Here is a 19,904-nt window from a genome sequence, read left to right as displayed (position 1 = left end):
GATACCATCTTCATTGTGGAATGGTTAAAATCTCAGCTGCCTCTCTTAAGATCCAAGAGGGAAGAATAATAGGCAACTTCTGGGATTTCTTCCCTTCCCAACTTCCTTCTTTGAGAACTCTCTGAGCTTTACCCACTCATGGAAATGGGCTACTGAAGCCATGGCTATACTCTATGGCCCTGCTCCCCATACTCCTACAACCAACATACCCTGTCCTCTTACCATTGCTTAGAGGATCTTAAACATGAGGATGTGTTGGAATCATCTGGAGGGCTTCTGATAACAGATTCCTTGGTCCCACCTCCAGAGTCTCTGTTTCAATAAGACTAAAATAGGGCTGCGAATTCTCATTTCTGGCAATCCGTAGGTGTTGCTGATGCTGCTGTTCTGGAAACCACCCTTGAAGAAATATTGCCATTGCCCATAGACCTAACCCATACTGGGTTGATGACATTGTCTCATTCTTGACTTAGATGAAAACTCTGCAGATTGGCACAGTCATTTCCCAGGGCTACCATAACAAAGGACTACAAACTGAGTGGCTTAAAACAACAGAGATTTATCCTATCACACTTGCAAAAGCCAGAAATTCAAAATCAGTATGCCAGTAAGGTCTTGCTCTCTCTGGAAGCTGAAGCAGAAGTTCATTTCTTGCCTCTTTTAGCTTCTGGCTTTTGCTGGCAATCCTTAGCGTTCCCTGGCTTGTAAGAGCATCACTCCCTCTCCACCTCTATCACCACATGGCCTGGAGGTCAGAGTCCCTTCTCTTCTTATAATGGCTGAAGAGTCCACCCTATTTCAGCATGACCTCATCTTGCATAATTACATCTGCAACAAACTTATTTCCAAAAGAGGTCACATCTGAGACATTTGGGGTTAGGGCTTCAACATATATTTTTGGGTTGACACAATTTAACCCATAACAACAGGTATATCAAAAATTTCTGGGGCTCCTGAATTCCATCATATGCCCACAGGAGTGGAGGATCCTGTCTGCAGAAAGAGAAGGTTGTTGCACAAGTGTAGAGAGGAAGCAGAGAGCTGGAGCTTGTCATGCTGGAGGAGGACGATGGACGGAGCAACTTTCTTGATTCCAAATGTGTCCCTGCCCCTGATCACAAGCCCTGCTGCAGTTCACACCCTCAGTTTCCATGAGCTATATAGCATTCCTTTGATTTGAAAAGTCTCCCTTTTTGAATTAATCCATTCTTATTGAGCTTCTATTACTTGCACCAAAAGAGTAGGTCTAAGAGAAGGTATGTCTCCCCTGTACTCTAACAGGCCATGACTGACTTCCACTCCTGGCATTTGCTATTTGTCTAGTTATTGCAGATGCTTGACTTGCTATTTCTGTTCTTGTTGCATTTTCCTGAAATGGAGAAATAGCCTTCCTTTATGGCACACTATTAATAATTGTTTCTCTTATACACTAGTATATACTAAGATGTTTTAGAGAAAAAGAGATAGCTACAATTGTTGATGAAATCAGTTTTCAAAATGTCATTCACTATATTTGTCCAAAGATTTCATGAAAATAAAAATTTTATCTCTGAGTGTCCACTTGAAAATCAGCTGATGTGGGTATAGACAGATGATATTCTTGTGAATAAAACTAAACATATGTGTTATCTCTCAAATTATCTTCTTAGAATTTCAAAAAATTGTTCAAGTTTGTGAATACAAAGTGAAAGAAACAACCAGTAAATCAGAGTAAGAATGTTTATGGCCCAGTCTCCATTTCATAAACTCTCTATTAAAATTCAATTTCTATAGCCTACACCTTCATCATTTCTTACCTGGATTGCTGCAGCAGTCTCTTACCTGGCCAACTCATTTTCTCTTTTCATATGTATTTTTTTTCCATTCTTCACATAGCAGCCAGAATGGCCTTTTAAAAATGCATGCCATAACCTCTATTTCTGGCAGTGATTTAGTGACTTGTGCTGGATTAGCTCTCTACCATAAACAACTAGAATACTGAACAAAATAATAAAAATAACTCTTCCCAGATGTTAAATAATAGCACAGGACTCTGATCTTTGAGGGAAAAAAAATGTGAAGCAATCCCCTTTATCACCTTGAATTTTTGCCTAGAGGTATTTTCCATACTAAGACTTTGAGAAGAGAAGCCCCAGATAGAATGCAGTAATCTCATTCACTCAGGAGACAGAGATCAGAATTTGGGGCTACTGAGGCAGCAAGAATTTGTAGGGCAGGGTATCGAAGACAAAGGAGCTGTGCAGAGAAAAAGCTCCAAAAACTATCTAGCAATGCCCCTGAGTCTTTAGCCAAATAATAAACTGTGCATATACAGAGTGAGACTCCATGAGACAAGGCAAGGAACTAAGAAGAAAATATAAGCAATGGAAAACAGTGACCCTAGCCACTACTGGAGCTTTCACAGGAATGGTAGACATTTAAGTTCCAAAGAGCTAGGGTGAATAAATATTTTGAAATAAGGGAAGGAACAAATAGAGAATGTCAGTAGAGAAAAGGAAACTATAAAACAGGACAAAATAAAAGTTTTGACCAGAAAAAGACAATACCTGCAATGAAAACAGCGAGATTACAGAAGAAAAGACCAGTCAGTGAATTTGCAGATATAACAGAAACTGAACAGAAGCACACATAGCAATCTAAAAGTAATAAGGAGCACACATAGGAATCTAAAAGTAATAAGGAGCACAAAAATAATAACTATGTATTTAAATAGAAAATACTTTTCATGTCTTAATTTATTTAAAATTTAATTTTACTTCTTAACTGCTTAAAATGTTTAAAACAAAATAAACAGTAGATTTTACAACATAAATAAAAGTAAAATGCATGACAATAATGATAAAAGATAAGAAGAATGAAAGCATACTGTTTCTTATGTTGTGTGTGAGTAAAATATTATTATTTGAAGGTAGTTGTGATCACTGTTCTATAGCCTGCTGCTTATTCTGAGTATAAGTCAGGGAATTACCTAAATAATAAAAATATAAGGTGAAATGTGACAAGTGCCATGACAGAAATGGAAGGGAAATCCTAGGATGGTTCAAAGAGAATGCTCTTATCTTGTTTTAGGGAATCAGGAAGGGACTAACAGGAAAAGGATGGCATTGGGTGGTATCCCAGGCCCCAAAAAGAGCATTAATTTACTTATTTAACAAGTATCTATTGCATTTCTACCTTGATCCAGTCACTGGGCTTGTTCTCTTTTAAATAAAAAAGTGGTCCTTCTTTCTGATGAAAGTGTACATAGCTTGGTAAGATGCTCTTATGTGAAAAACAAAAACAAGCAAAAACAGTGCAGTAGTCAGATCCTAGCAGTGGCTGCAGCAGCTCTCCTCTTCCCTGGCTCTTCTTACCATCTCCTTTTCACTTCCAAAAACAAGGCTTCCAGGGTGGTTGCCTCTGACAGCATCAGAAGGTGATTAATGACATGAGGGGGTGCAAGTCTTTGATGCCGGAGGAGGTGAAGAAGCGCAAGAAGGAGATGCTCTTCTGCTTGAGTGATGACAGGAAGAATATCATCTTGGAGGGGGCAAGATCTTGGTGGGCGATGTGGGCCAGACTATCGATGACCCCATGCCACCTTTTCAAGATGGAACCAGACAAGGACTGTCACTATGCCCTCTATGATGCAGCTCAGGAGACCAAGGAGAGCACAAAGAGGGACGTGGTTTTTATCTTCTGGGCCCCTGAGTCTGCTAAACAGCTCTTGTACCCACTAGAGTTTCCTCCTCCCTTCATCTCTGACAGTTCTGGCCTTCTCAAACCACTTTTGGTCTTGATTCCTCTTGGGTTGAAGCAGATCAATTTCCCCCAGTCATCCCAGTTTGAGGAGGGGGCTGTGCTTTTTTAACAACATCCCCACTCCCCACCTGTTTTCCCCTTCCCATGCTGCCAACTTCTAAGCACAATAGTGACTCTGTGCTTGTCTGCTTGGTTCTGCATATAAATAGAATGTTGTGAGATGACTCCTTCCCATGCTGGCTGATTCCTCTCCCTATTCCCGTGGTCACAGCCACTCAAGTAAACGGGACCAGCCAGGGACCTTCAATTAAAAAAAAAAAAAGACAACAACAAAAAAAAAAAACAGTGCATGTTCAAGGAAAAATTCGTGTAAACTACGTAGAGGAAAGTTGAAGAAACTATTGGAAAAGGTAGCTGGGACAATGCTGTGATTGCTCTTGAATGTTAGTCTACATAATCTTGCAGCACAATATTATATAGCAGAACCTCATTTATGTGAAATAATAAAACGGCATTATTAGCCAATCTTATTGAACACTTCCTATGTGTGGAGGAATATGCTAGGCTCTTTCCATGTATTATCTCAATTAAGCCTTACAACAGTTCTACTTATAAAATAGATAAAACCATTATTAGATGCAGAAATGAAGGCTTAAAGAGTAAAGTTGGTAGATATTAAGATATTTGCATTCATGGATTCCAGCTTGGTTGTGGAGTACTACCCTTTATATATATTAATGGGTTCAATTTGTTATTTCACTTAGTATTTTTCACCTACGTTCATGAGAGATATTGGCAATAATTTTCCTCTCTTATAATGTCCTTATTAGGCTTGATATCAAAGTTATGCAGGTTTCAAAAGCGATGTTATGAATCCCTCCCTCTTTTTCTACTCTCTGGAAGAGTTTGTGTAACATTAGGGATCTTTATTCCTTAAATGCTTGGAAGAATTTATCTATGCATTTCCCCTTTTTTTCTTGGATTTTGACCTCTGAAGTCCTGACTGTGTTGGCTACTTTGTGATGTTTTCATGCAGTGATTTTTTTATATTTTAACCAGCTTTTATAATTATTCTCAGAAAGATGGTTGGTCTGATACTACTGAGTCATCACAAGGTCATAGTTTCAGGGCTACATGTAAATGACATTATTATTATTCAGTGTTAATATTCCAAATATTAACACTGAATATTTGGAAACATATGCACATTGGTATTAAATCATGAAAAGCCTCAGATTCCAGAGAATACTAAGCAACCCCTGACAGTTTTTGAGTAAAGAGACAATATGATCAGGGACAGAATTAGGAAAGTAGACGTGGCAATGATGTATGCAATGAAAGGCAGAAAATGCAAGTAAGTGTCCTGCAAAAATTCAGGGAAAAGCAAAGTAGTGTCTGCTTAGGAGAGTGTCAATTAAAATATAAAAGACTTCCTTTAAACCAGTGGTTCTCAAAGTGGGTCCCTGGAACAGCAGCAGAAGCATCACCAGGGAATTTGCTAGAAATGCAGATTCTCAGCCCTGCCCCAGACCCAGCAAATCGGAATGTCTGGGGAGAGGCCCAACAACCTGTGTTCTAACAAATCTTCCAGCTGATTCCCATGCTCGCCCAGGTTTGCAGCCCACTACTTTAAACCAAAGTTTAGCCTCCTTCACAGCTAGCAATGACTGCGAGGCCCCAGTTCTGGCCCATGAGACATACGGAGAAGTCTGCTTGGGGTACCTGTAGGAAAACGTTTGCTTTCCTGATCAAAAGGACAGATGATGCTGGGGCTGCCCATTTTCCTTCTTCCTCCCATGAATGCTGATTGACATAGTGACTAAGGGGCAAAAAGCATAAGAACTGAGAAACCCAACAGGTTAAAAATGGCAGGGCAGAGATCTACAAGAGTCAGGGTTCTTGATAACATTACTGTGCCCCACACCAGGCTGGACAGTTACAGTGACATAATTAAATGACTTTATCACTGGCAGTATTCTGCTACTTGTAGTTAAAGGAATTCCTAGTTGATGTCTGTGTCAGTTTATACTTGGCACCTAGTAGGATATCATAAGTGATAATTCCACATAGTGAAGACAGAAAAGAAATGTGTGGCCTGTTGATGGCCCAGATTTAACCCATTTCAGGAGAAGAGATTTCTGCTAAGGTTTTTATCCCCGTTGAGATCACAGCTTGAAGGAACATTTTATCTCTTAATAGCTTGAGCAGAAAAAGCTGTTTTGAATGAAGACATTTTTTCACTGGATGAAGTCACTTCTGCATGCGAACCCAAAAGGCAAGGGGCCACGGTGCCACCTCCCTGGCATTACCATTTGCCTTGTCTTCATCCAGAAAGGGTGAGCTCCACTGGGGGGAGAAATTCTCACCAGAGATGAGTCTTGTTACTCTCCCATTCCTACTGTGAGGATACATCACTGAATACTACCTCTTGCTTCCCCAGGACTTTGTGGAACAGGAGAACGATGACTTGGGGTGCCTGGCAGCTCCCTTGCAATGCAGCCTTACCTTAATTACCAAACACTCCCTCTCCAAGGGGGCTCCAGGTGGCAGCAGGGACCTCTCCAAGTCTGACGTGTGTGGTTGGCATTTATTACTTGTGCATGACAGTGCCCTGTTCTAAGGGAACTGACCTCCAGTACACAAGAAGACTCTAATGGGAAAGAGCAGCTGAGCAGCTTATAAGGAAGTTGCTTGGAGTGTCACCCAAATCCACTTTCTGGCTTCTAATTTCTGCTCTGAGCTGCAGGTGCCATTTTGGGTCCCATGCAGGATATTCTGTGAATGGGTACAAATCCCAAATCACCTCCGCAGGGAGCTTTTTGGCACTAACCACCCTGTTGAAAATGATAAACCCTCCTCCAAACTCCAGCATGCACATTCCTCACTCTGTGCTTTATTTTTCAGCATACTACTTATGACCATCTGGCATGCTACTTGCTTTACTTGAATTCAAGTTTTTATTGTGTTCTTCCTCCACTGAAGTGTAAGATTTACAACAGCAGTAATTTTTGCCTGTTGTTCATTGCTACATCCCCAATATTTGAGAAAGTACCTGGCATGTAGTAGATGCTCAATAAATGCTCAAGAATGGATGACTCTAAACTAATTGGCTGACAGGTTTTAACAATGGCATACCCTGTTCCTGGCCTTTGCCATTATTTCTCCAAGATATTGTTTGTTTTGGTATATTGTTTCCCCAAAGCTCTAGATTCTGCTTAATTTACTCCATATTTACAGAGACAAGTTATATAATACTACCAAAGATAATAACTATTATTCCTTTAGACAAATGCTAGGGGCTTTAGATGCATTATCTTATTTAATTCTCAGAACAACACTAATAGCTTTAGCCTCATTTTACCAATGAGGACAAGGAAGCTCAGAGATCTCAGCTGACTCATCCAACCTCCCATAGTTCATCAGTGGCAGAGCTGGGGCTTGAACTTGAGACAATCTGACTCGAAAGCTTGGGCTTTATTCACCTCCTCATTAGAGAATAACTACAGCATTTACTGATACATCTATGTTTTCCTGATTTCTCCCCCTCTCTTGCTAAAAAACATGCATCTTTATGCAAGCCCGGGAACCAAATGACTGATCAGAGAGATGCTTTAATCAGACCTCTCTCCTGCCTGAATCAATATTCATCAATCTTGGCAAAAGTATAGTTTTGCTTAAATGCTTTCACTGTTTGGATGCTTACATACCTTTTAAAGGAAGAAAATAAAAGCATTTATACAGAATGAACTTATGTTGGCAAGGGTTTAAAAAAAATAGTATCCAGGCAGACAGAGTCCTATTTCCTAAAGAAGTGTCTAAGAAAATTCATGAGTGAAAGGCTTAAAATTAATAAAAACTATAGTGACAAACAGCTGAAGAGTGCTTATTGTATATTGAGGCTTAACACCTACAACAGCCCTATCAACAGGCAGAGGGGTAAACTCATGTTTTAACCAGTTGCCTTTGCGGAAATGGCCAAAGTGAAAAACTATTTATCACCCCTTATCCCCCAACGAATGCTGATTTCTTTGTAGTTTAGGCTCTGCAGCACCCAGGTGACACACAGGTCCTCCGTTGCCCCATGTGGTTTCATGCTTTTAAGCCTTCACTCATGCAGTCCTCTCCTCATGAAGTGCCTTTCCCCTCTTCTTGGCATTGAAACTCCTATATATCCTTCAGGATTCTTCTTGGGTATTGCGTCACTTCCCCTGAAAAGGCTCCTAAGCCCTCCATGTCTTATTGGTTTCTTCACTGCGCACCCAATGTCCTGTACTTACCTGCGTCATGCACAATGTATGGTCATTTTTCTTTTTCATGAAGGAACAAGTCCCATGAGGGAAGAGTCTGTGCCTCATTCGTCTTTTCAGTGGAAGCATGTGGTATAATGCTTGGAGAATGAATGTTAAAGAACTGAGCTGAAATCACAGGGGCTAAGAGTAAGTAACTCATAGCATCACTAGTCATGGAGTCAAGGAGACCTAACTAATAATATATCAAATATGGTATTAAGCATCCATAAGCAGACCCCCCCACACACACTAGATTCTCTCAAACATCACCTTTGCAGCCTATGATTCTGTAATTTTGAGCATGCACACTGGCTATAACAGTGTGTTAAGTAAGCACTATTAGGGCAAAGGGGAAATATAAGACATGGTCCTTGAGCTACTCTGCATCAAAGGAAAAGTGACCAAAAATGAAGATACCAGTGGGCTGCAGTCTGTCTATTTCCTGGTCTAAATCTCTAGCAGGTGATAGTGCAATGCCACATATATGGAAAGAAATTCCTTTGACCTTTCATGAGGCCACACTCCAAACTCAATGCTTTAATTCTTTTAGGTCTAGACTAAAGAGTTCCACATCTGGAACTCAGACACATCACAATGGATTGCTTCAGCCAAGAGACAAGTTGACTGGCATTTTAATGGATTTCTCTGTAACAGATTGCCAAAGAGCCCCTAGACACAGCATGTTCAACCAACTGAGGGATGCAAAAGGCTTGGCTTGGGTTCCAAAAACTTTGTAATCTTTAGTTTAGGAACTATCTCTGTGAAGAAGATGATGGAAATACCATTTAAGTGTTCAGAGCTCAGCAGGCTCCATGCAGAGAGAAGATCATGTGTTTATTAATCAAGGAACATTTAGGATAAGAATATTGGAAGACAGCCATCTACCCACAGGATCCTCAAGTCTTGCTTCTTTGGGAAAATTATTGAAATGAAATGAAACTTTTATGTGAGAAATGGGTTCACCTCCTCTTTCCAAATTTCCATCTTTATAGTCTGCTGTGAACCTCCTGTCCTGGTCATCTCTTTGTCCTGTTAGCACAGGGAAAGGGACTCTTTAGCCTGGACTTGGACCTAAATGTGACTGGGAAATGCTGAATTAAACAAAGCTTAGCAGGTTTCTTTGAGGGAGGACTTCTCAGAGTCTTCAATTTCCATGAAGTATATAAAATACGCAGCGTTTCCTAAGATTATTTGACCGTGGAATCATTGTTTTCCTTTTCAGTGGAGTATTTCATGGGGCTGGTAAGCTGTAAGTGTATACTTTGGGATAATCAGAAATTAGATCTCATGGTTCAAAAATGAAACTTCAATCTTCATTGAGCTGTGAAGTAAGAGACAACATGCATTCATTTAATATGGAAAACAGTAGTTGGCATTCAAACTACTTGCTGCTCTCCCAGAAGAAAAGTCCTTTTCAGGAGAGCTAGCTCCTTTAACTCTTTCCTTTCCCACCACCTGTGAGATACAAAGGCAGCAAGGAATATAAAGCATAAATACACTTCATTCATTTGCTAGGGTTGCCATAACAAAGTACCACACCTGGGTAGCTTAGAAAACAGATGTGTATTATCTTGCAGGTCTAGAGACTAGAAGTTGAAAATCAAGATATTGGCAGCTCGACTCTTTCCGAGGGTTATAAGGAAAGAATTCATTCAGGTCTCCCTCCCTAGCTTGTAGATAGCGGTCTTGTGTTTCTTTACAACAAATTTCCTCTATCCAAGTCTGTCTCCATGACCAAATTTCTCCTTTTATAAGGACAACACTATATTGGATTAGGGACTACCCTAATGGCCTCATCTTAACTAATTACATCTGCAATGACCCTGTTTCCAAATGAGATCACTTTCTCAGGTACTAGGGATTAGAACTTTCAATATATAGAACACAACTCAACCCATAGCAGATGTCAATCTCCCCACCCTGATTTCTGAGAGAGGAACAGAGACAAAGAGAGGGAGAGAGAGAAAGACAGAGAGAGAGAGGAGAGAGAGAGAGAGAGAGATACAAAGAGACAGAGACAAAGGAGTAAGGATTCACTATTGGAAAAAGCAGAAAACTATCCTGAAGACTCCCTAGGGGTTCTAGCTAATGCTCTGTGGATCATCCTTTCTGTCTCTCTAATAATCAAGGCAACAGCAATCATTCACGTTTGCTGGTAAAACCCTACACTAAGTCTCTGGTGAAGACTGTTGTCTGAAAAATATGGTGGCATCTGTCTGAGGCCCTGCAGTGAATTGGTGGGCACTCAACCTATCCAACTACATATTTTTGTTTTAATTTATTTTTTAATTTACAAACATTGTAGATATCAGGCACAACATGATGTTTTGAAATATGTGCACATTGTGGAGTAGCTAACTTGAGCTAATTAACAATGTATTGCCTCACATACTTATTTTTTTACGGTGAGAACACTTAAACTCTGCTCTTCTGGCATTTTTCAAGAATATAATGCAATGCGAGTAACTATAGTCGACATGTTGTATAATCCATCTCTTGAACTTATTACTCCTGTCTAACTGAAATTTTGTACTCCCTCATTCTTCCCCCCAACCCTGATAGCCCACTACATCTTTAAAAACAATCAACAGTGATATTGTACCAAACTAAACCAAATACAAAGGGAGGCCCAAAGCTCTCCTCATCAGCACACTTTAGAGTGTTTTTACTTATAAGGAAGATCAATGGTAGCTGATCAAAGAAAACAGAACAGGGAATCCATAAAGAAAAGGAAATCCATATTATTTTGTTTTTGTCATTTTTTTTTTCCAAGTAGCACAAGAAGAGATCACTCAGAAAGAATTTTCCTATGCCAGGTCTTGTAGAGGCATCTTCTGGTTAATGCTGATTGCCATGGAATCTGCCACTGAACATGTATTGTCAGTACTTAAGTGCAGCTGTAAATCAAGATGGAAGGGTCTAGACACTGACACATTGACTGCAATGTTCACTTGAGCATATGGGGTTGTGGCGGGGGGGTGATTCTTAAAGATTTATAGTAATATCCAACATGTTTAGTTGAGAAAAAAAAATAGGCTGTTAGGAGATTAAGTCTATTCTGTTACGTGGTGTGACCTGCTCATAAAGCTGCCTGTAGTCATCACTGCAGCCTGGACTTGGCTTTAATGATCAGTGCTCACTAGGGCACGAGTAGGCTCTTGCTGAGTACTAGCCAGGGACATGTCTCAACCCTGATTATGTCTGGGTTACACTAGTTTCTTTTACCAAATAGTTGCAAGCTGCCTTCACATCCCACTCAGCATTGCATGAAATTCCGTGTTGCAAACTATTCATAATAGACCTTTAAATTAGAGCTTCTGTGCTACTTAAGAAGTATTCTCAGTCTCTACCTCAGTAATTGCAAAATTTCTCTGTTCATGATAGTAGTTTCATTAAAAAGATTTATCTATGTTCCTCAACCTTCTTCACGAGACTTTGCAAAACTATAAGAACTTGAGAGATTCTACCTGCCGTTAGTGTTTGCTCTGCCAAATATCTGTAATAAGATTCCTTCTTCTCTGCCTTCCTGCAATTAGATGACTTTTATAAACTCTCCTGCCTTTTAATAGGTGAATAAAACCTTCTAATCTAAATGCTATACCCGTTCTTAAGTGCCTTCTTCCTTAGCAATTCTTATATACCTGGCTGTGAGCAAAACTTCCTCAATTTGATATTTTCTTAAAGTTTGGAGCATTAACCCCCTCGTTCTTACATATGTAGAGTTTGGACGTCACATTAGAGAAAACTAGAGGATGTCTTTTCTATATGTGCAACATAGATTTAGGAAAGAGAATTCTTTTGTATCTCCAATCTTCTTTCCTCCTCACTTTTTAAATCCCATTTAATTAGTATTTCACCTTCAAAATAAAAACAATTATCTGTAACAATTCTATACTAAAATCAGGAATGAAAAAGGGGAACAACACAACTGACCTTATAGAAGTAAAACAAAAAGGTAATAATGGAATGCTGTGAACTTTATGCCAACAAATTTAATAAGAGAAGAATTCCTAGAAAGACACAAACTGCTGAAACTGACTCAAGAAGAAATAGAAAATTCGAATAGACCTGTAACAAGGGAAGAGTTGAATTAGTAACAACAACCAAAAAAACCCCACCAAGAAAATCTCAAGCACAAATGGCTTTACCAGTGAATTCTGTCAAACTAAAAATAATTAATACCAATTCTTCATCAACTCTTTCAAAAGTACAAGAGGAGGAGAAACATCCCAAGTCACATGATGAGGCCACTCTTACCCTGCTACTAAAACCAGGCAATAATATCATCAGAAAAGAAAGCTACAGAACACTATCTCTTATAAATATAGATGTAGGAAGCCTCAGCAAAACAGTAGTAAACAGAATCTAACAGCATATTAAAAGGATTATATGCCACAACCAAGTGAAATTTATCTCCAAAATGAAAAGCTGGCTTAATGTCTGAAAATTAATTAGTGTAATACATCAGATCAATAAAGGACAAAAGCTACATAATTATCTGAATAGATGTAATAAAAGCATTTGACAAAATTAAATACTCCTTAATTATGATAACACTCAATAAACTGGGAATGTAAGAGAAATTTCTCAACCTGGTAATAGGAATCTACAAAAATCCCACAATATCATACTTAATGTTGAAAGGTGGGATAGTGCCCCCCTGTGCAAGATCACGAACAACACAAGAATATTTGCCCTCAGCAAATATTCAACATTATATTTAACATTCAATATTCAATATTCAAAAGTATATTCGATATTATACTAAAGTTCTAGCAAGGGCAATTAAGAAAGAGATGAAATAAAAGTCCCACAGATTGGGAAAGAAGCAAAACATTTTTATTTGCAAATGATATAATCTAATATATAAAAAATTCTAAGAAATGTATTTTTAAAACCATTAGAACTAATACGTGAAATCAGCACATTTGCTCTCTATAAGCAAAGTATACAAAAACCCATTTATGTCTATACTCTTGCAATAAACAAAAAGAAAATGAAATTTAGAAAATTCCATCTCTAATGGCATCAATAGAATAAAATATATATAAATTTAACAAAAGAAATGAAAAACTTAACACTGACATTACAAATATTGCTTTAAAAATTAAAGAAAACTTAAATAAACGGAAAAACATTCCATGTTTATGGATCAGAAGATTTAAGGTGTCAACACATGCCAAATTGCTGTAAAGGTTCAATAAAATTTCTATCAAAATCATGCCTGCCCTTTTGTTTTGAGACAGGGTCTCACTCTGTTGCCCAGGCTGAAGTATAGAGGCACGATCATGATTTTTTGCAGCCTCAAACTTCCAGGCTCAAGTAATCCTACCACCTCAACCTCTTGAGTAGCTGGGACTACAGGCATGCCACCACACCTGACTAAATTTCAAACTTTTTTTTGTAGACAGGGTCTTGCTATGTTGCTCAGGTTGGTCGTGAACTCCTGGCCTCAAGTGATATTTCTGCCTCTACCTCCTAAAGTGCTAGGATTACAGGCGTCATCCTGTGTCCAGTCCTGCCATGCCCAGCCCTGCCTGCATTTTTGAATAAATTGACAAGATAATAGCAAAATGTATAGGAAAATTCAAGAAACCTAGACTATCCAAAATGATCTTTAAAAAGAATAATAAAATGGAAGGACTCACATTTCCCAATTTTGAAACTTATGACAGAGCCATAGTAATCAAAGCAGTGATATTAGCATGAGAATAGACATATAGATCAATGCAATAGAATTTGAGTCCAGAAATAAACCCTTAGATTTTTTGTCAATGGATTTTTGACAATGATGCCAAAAAAATTAATGGAGGAAAAATAGTCTTGTCAGAAAATGATGCTAACACAACTGGATATCCATGCAAAAGAATGAAGTTAGACTCCTACCCCACCCTGTACACACAGATTAACTCAAAGGAGATCATGAGCCAAAATGTAAAAGCTAAAAATTGTAAAACTCTTAGAAGGAAGCATAGGCATAAATATTTGTGACCTTAAGTTGGCATGTTTTTTTTTTTTTTTTTTTTTTTTTATACTTTAGGGTTTTAGGGTACATGTGCACAATGTGCAGGTTTGTTACATATGTATCCATGTGCCATGTTGATTTCCTGCACCCATTAACTCGTCATTTAGCATTAGGTGTATCTCCTAATGCTGTCCCTCCCCCCTCCCCCAACCCCACAACAGTCCCCGGAGTGTGATGTTCCCCTTCCTGTGTCCATGAGTTCTCATTTTTCAATTCCCACCTATGAGTGAGAACATGCGGTGTTTGGTTTTTTGTCCTTGCGATAGTTTACTGAGAATGATGTTTTCCAGTTTCATCCATGTCCCTACAAAGGACACGAACTCATCATTTTTTATGGCTGCATAGTATTCCATGGTGTATATGTGCCACATTTTCTTAATCCAGTCTATCGTTGTTGGACATTTGGGTTGGTTCCAACTCTTTGCTATTGTGAATAGTGCCGCAATAAACATACGTGTGCATGTGTCTTTATAGGAGCATGATTTATAGTCCTTTGGGTATATACCCAGTAATGGGATGGCTGGGTCAAATGGTATTTCTAGTTCTAGATCCCTGAGGAATCGCCACACTGACTTCCACAATGGTTGAACTAGTTTACAGTCCCACCAACAGTGTAAAAGTGTTCCTATTTCTCCACATCCTCTCCAGCACCTGTTGTTTCCTGATTTTTTAATGATGGCCATTCTAACTGGTGTGAGATGGTATCTCACTGTGGTTTTGATTTGCATTTCTCTGATGGCCAGTGATGATGAGCATTTCTTCATGTGTTTTTTGGCTGCATAAATGTCTTCTTTTGAGAAGTGTCTGTTCATGTCCTCTGCCCACTTTTTGATGGGGTTGTTTGTTTTTTTCTTGTAAATTTGTTTGAGTTCATTGTAGATTCTGGATATTAGCCCTTTGTCAGATGCGTAGGTTGCAAAAATTCTCTCCCATTCTGTAGGTTGCCTGTTCACTCTGATGGTAGTTTCTTTTGCTGTGCAGAAGCTCTTTAGTTTAATGAGATCCCATTTGTCGATTTTGGCTTTTGTTGCCATTGCTTTTGGTGTTTTAGACATGAAGTCCTTGCCCACGCCTATGTCCTGAATGGTATTGCCTAGGTTTTCTTGTAGGATTTTAATGGTTTTAGGTCTAACATATAAGTCTTTAATCCATCTTGAATTAATTTTTGTATAAGGTGTAAGGAAGGGATCCAGTTGCAGCTTTCTACATATGGCTAGCCAGTTTTCCTAGCACCATTTATTAAATAGGGAAGCCTTTCCCCATTTCTTGTTTTTGTCAGGTTTGTCAAAGATCAGATAGTTGTAGCTATGCGGCATCATTTCTGAGGGCTCTGTTCTGTTCCATTGATCTATGTCTCTGTTGTGGTACCAGTACCATGCTGTTTTGGTTACTGTAGCCTTGTAGTATAGTTTAAAGTCAGGTAGCGTGATGCCTTCAGCTTTGTTCTTTTGGCTTAGGATTGACTTGGCGATGCGGGCTCTTTTTTGGTTCCATATGAACTTTAAAGTAGTTTTTTCCAATTCTGTGAAGAAAGTCATTGGTAGCTTGATGGAGATGGCATTGAATCTATAAATTACCTTGGGCAGTATGGCCATTTCCACGATATTGATTCTTCCAACCCATGAGCACGGAATGTTCTTCCATTTGTTTGTATCCTCTTTTATTTCATTGAGCAGTGGTTTGTAGTTCTCCTTGAAGAGGTCCTTCACATCCCTTGTAAGTTGGATTCCTAGGTATTTTATTCTCTTTGAAGCAATTGTGAATGGGTGTTCACTCATGATTTGGCTCTCTGTTTGTCTGTTATTGGTGTACAAGAATGCTTGTGATTTTTGTACATTGATTTTGTATCCTGAGACTTTGCTGAAGTTGCTAATCAGCTTAAGGAGATTTTGGGCTGAGACAATGGGGTTTTCTAGATATACAATCATGTCATCTGCAAACAGGGACAATTTGACCTCCTCTTTTCCTGGTTGAATACCCTTTATTTCCTTCTCCTGCCTGATTGCTCTGGCCAGAACTTCCAGCATTATATTGAATAGGAGCGGTGAGAGAGGGCATCCCTGTCTTGTGCCAGTTTTCAGAGGGAATGCTTCCAGTTTTTGCCCATTCAGTATGATATTGGCTGTGGGTTTGTCGTAGATAGCTCTTATTATTTTGAGATATGTCCCATCAATACCTAATTTATTGAGAGTTTTTAGCATGAAGAGTTGTTGAATTTTGTCAAAGGCCTTTTCTGCATCTATTGAGATAATCATGTGGTTTTTGTCTTTGGTTCTGTTTATATGCTGGATTACATTTATTGATTTGTGTATGTTGAACCAGCCTTGCATCCCAGGGATGAAGCCCACTTGATCATGGTGGATAAGCTTTTTGATGTGCTGCTGGATTTGGTTTGCCAGTATTTTATTGAGGATTTTTGCATCAATGTTCATCAAGGATATTGGTCTGAAATTCTCTTTTTTGGTTATGTCTCTGCCAGGCTTTGATATCAGGACGATGCTGGCTTCGTAAAATGTGTTAGGGAGGATTCCCTCTTTTTCTATCGATTGGAATAGTTTCAGAAGGAATGGTACCAGTTCCTCCTTGTACCTCTGGTAGAATTCGGCTGTGAATCCATCAGGTCCTGGACTCTTTTTGGTTGGTAGGCTATTGATTATTGCCACAATTTCAGAGCCTGTTATTGGTCTATTCAGAGATTCAACTTCTTCCTGGTTTAGTCTTGGGAGGGTGTATTTGTCGAGGAATTTATCCATTTCTTCTAGATTTTCTAGTTTATTTGCATAGAGGTGTTTGTAGTATTCTCTGATGGTAGATTGTATTTCTGTGGGATCGGTGGTGATATCCCCTTTTTCGTTTTTTATTGCATCTATTTGATTCTTCTCTCTTTTCTTCTTTATTAGTCTTGCTAGTGGTCCATCAATTTTGTTGATCTTTTCAAAAAACCAGCTCCTGGATTCATTAATTTTTTGAAGGGTTTTTTGTGTCTCTATTTCCTTCAGTTCTGCTCCGATTTTAGTTATTTCTAGCCTTCTGCTAGCTTTTGAATATGTTTGCTCTTGCTTTTCTAGTTCTTTTAATTGTGATGTTAAGGTGTCAATTTTGGATCTTTCCTGCTTTCTCTTGTGGGCATTTAGTTCAGGAAACCCATCTCACGTGCAAAGACACACATAGACTCAAAATAAAGGGATGGAGGAAGATCTATCAAGCAACTGGAAAACAAAAAAAGGCAGGGGTTGCAATCCTAGTCTCTGATAAAATAGACTTTAAACCAAAAAAGATCAAAAGAGACAAAGAAGGCCATTACATAATGGTAAATGGATCAATTCAACAAGAAGAGCTAACTATCCTAAATATGTATGCACCCAACACAGGAGCACCCAGATTCATAAAGCAAGTCCTCAGTGACCTACAAAGGGACTTAAACTCCCACACAATAATAATGGGAGATTTTAACACCCCACTGTCAACATTAGACAGATCAACGAGACAGAAAGTTAACAAGGATATCCAGGAATTGAACTCAGCTCTACATAAAGTGGACCTAATAGACATCTACAGAACTCTCCACCCCAAGTCAACAGAATATACATTTTTTTCAGCACCACACCACACCTATTCCAAAATTGACCACATAGTTGGAAGTAAAGCTCTCCTCAGCAAATGTAAAAGAACAGAAATTATAACAAACTGTCTCTCAGACCACAGTGCAATCAAATTAGAACTCAGGATTAAGAAACTCACTCAAAACTGCTCAACTACATGGAAACTGAACAACCTGCTCCTGAATGACTATTGGGTACATAATGAAATGAAGGCAGAAATAAAGATGTTCTTTGAAACCAACGAGAACAAAGACACAACATACCAGAATCTCTGGAACACGTTCAAAGCAGTGTGTAGAGGGAAAGTTGGCATGTTTTTAAGATATTGCACCAATAGTACAAATGATAAAGAAAAGAATAGATACATCAAACTTCATCAAAATTGAAAGGCTTTGTTTCCTTGAAACAATGACATTAAGAAAGTGAAAAGACAATTCATAGAATGGGAAAAAATACTTGTAGATTATACAAGATACAAATATCTGATAAGAATCATATGCTAAACACACACGCACACGCTTTTACCGCTCAATAATAAAAACATAACTAACCCATTTTAAAAATGGGCAAAAGATCTGAATAAACATTTCACTAAAGAAGATGTACAAATGGCCAGAAAACACATGAAAAGAACTGGAGGTCTTTTATACACTGCTGGTAGAAATGTAACATGGCACATTCACTTTGGAAAATAGTGTGGCTGTTTCTTAAAAATACAGACACATATCCGGCCGGCCATGGCGGCTCATGCCTGTAATCCCAGCACTTTGGGAGGTCGAGGTGGGTGGATCACAAGGTCAGCAGTTTGAGACCAGCCTGACCAACGTGGTGAAACCCCGTCTTTACTAAAAATACAAGAAAATTAGCTGGGTATGGTGGCAGGGACCTGTAATCCTAGTGACTTGGGATGCTGAGGCAGGAGAATCGCTTGAAACTGGAAGGCGGAGGTTGCAGTGAGCTGAGATTGCACCACTGCACTAAAGCCTGGGCAATAAGAGCAAAACTCCATCTCAAAAAAAAATGTGTATATATATATATATATATACACATACACACACACATTCACATATCTACCTATTACTGTCTAGCTATCCCTAGTTATCTATCCAAGAGAAATGAAAACACGCATCCACACAAAAATATTACATGAATGTTCATAGCAGCATTATTCATAATAGTTCGAAAATGAAATCAACCCAAATGTCCATCCACTGATGAATGGGAAAATAAAAGATGGTATATCTATGTGATGGAATATCATTTGGCAATAAAAAGGAATGAAATACTGATACATGCCACAACACGGATGAATCTTGAAAATATTGTGCTATATGAAAGAAGCCAGTCACAAAAGGCCACACACTGATTCCATTTATATGAAATGTTCAAAATAGGCATCTTCAGGAATAGAAAGCAAGAGATTGGTTTCCTAGGGGTAGGAGTGAAGAAGGTGGGGAATGAGGAGTGACTGCTCATGTATAAGAGGTTTCTTTTGAGGTGATGAAACTGTTGTAAAATTAGATTATAGTGATAATTGCATAATTTTATAAATATACTTTAAAACCATGAAATTATATGCCTTAAATGGTACGGAATTTTATGGGATGTAAATTATATGTCAACAAAGCTGTTAAAATTTTTTTGAAGGATTCTATAAAGATTTCACTCCTGCTAATTAAAGTAGTTCATTTCTCTTTACCTTTCTTCTTTTATTTTTCTTCCCTCCCCAACCTTCTGTTGGTCTGCTGCACCAATTCAATTCCTTCCCTTCCATTTCATCTAATACAATGACTTTTATTAATAAGTAATATATAAGCACAGTGTAAAAATTATAATAAAAAGTGTAAAATCAGAAATAAATGCTTCCCACTGCTCTATAAACTGCTGTCCCACTCTTTAAATATAACTGCTGTCAACGGTTTCTCATGGATCGCTTTAGAAATTGTTTACACATTCATAGCCCATGTCCATATGGTGCCTATATTTTTACACAAATTGGACCACATGCTATTCTGCATTTCATTTGTCTCCTTTAGTGCTGTATTTTGGAAATCTTTTCATGTTTGCATATATAGACCAATCACGTCTAGTTAGTAGCAGCATGGCATTGGTTGACTCTTTGTGCCATAGTTATATCATTGTTTCTCTATTAATAGATATTTAGGTTGTCTTCAAATGTGGATAGGTTTTGTTTTATATGTTTTATTATTACAAACTATACTACAATGAATATCTTTGTGTATTGGT

The 19,904-nt window shown here is 38.5% G+C and overlaps 1 pseudogene; it reads left to right on the top strand.

Moving 5' to 3' along the window:
- The first annotated feature begins 601 nt into the window (after positions 1-601).
- LOC129481523 (cofilin-1-like) lies at positions 602-3,850 on the top strand (annotated as a pseudogene).
- The last annotated feature ends 16,054 nt before the right edge of the window (positions 3,851-19,904 follow it).

This window comes from Symphalangus syndactylus, chromosome 5 (assembly GCF_028878055.3).
Source record: "Symphalangus syndactylus isolate Jambi chromosome 5, NHGRI_mSymSyn1-v2.1_pri, whole genome shotgun sequence".
Classification (NCBI taxonomy): Eukaryota; Metazoa; Chordata; class Mammalia; order Primates; family Hylobatidae; genus Symphalangus; species Symphalangus syndactylus.
The sequence above is the reverse complement of the archived record's forward strand: the minus strand, read 5'-3'. Positions and strand labels throughout refer to the sequence as shown.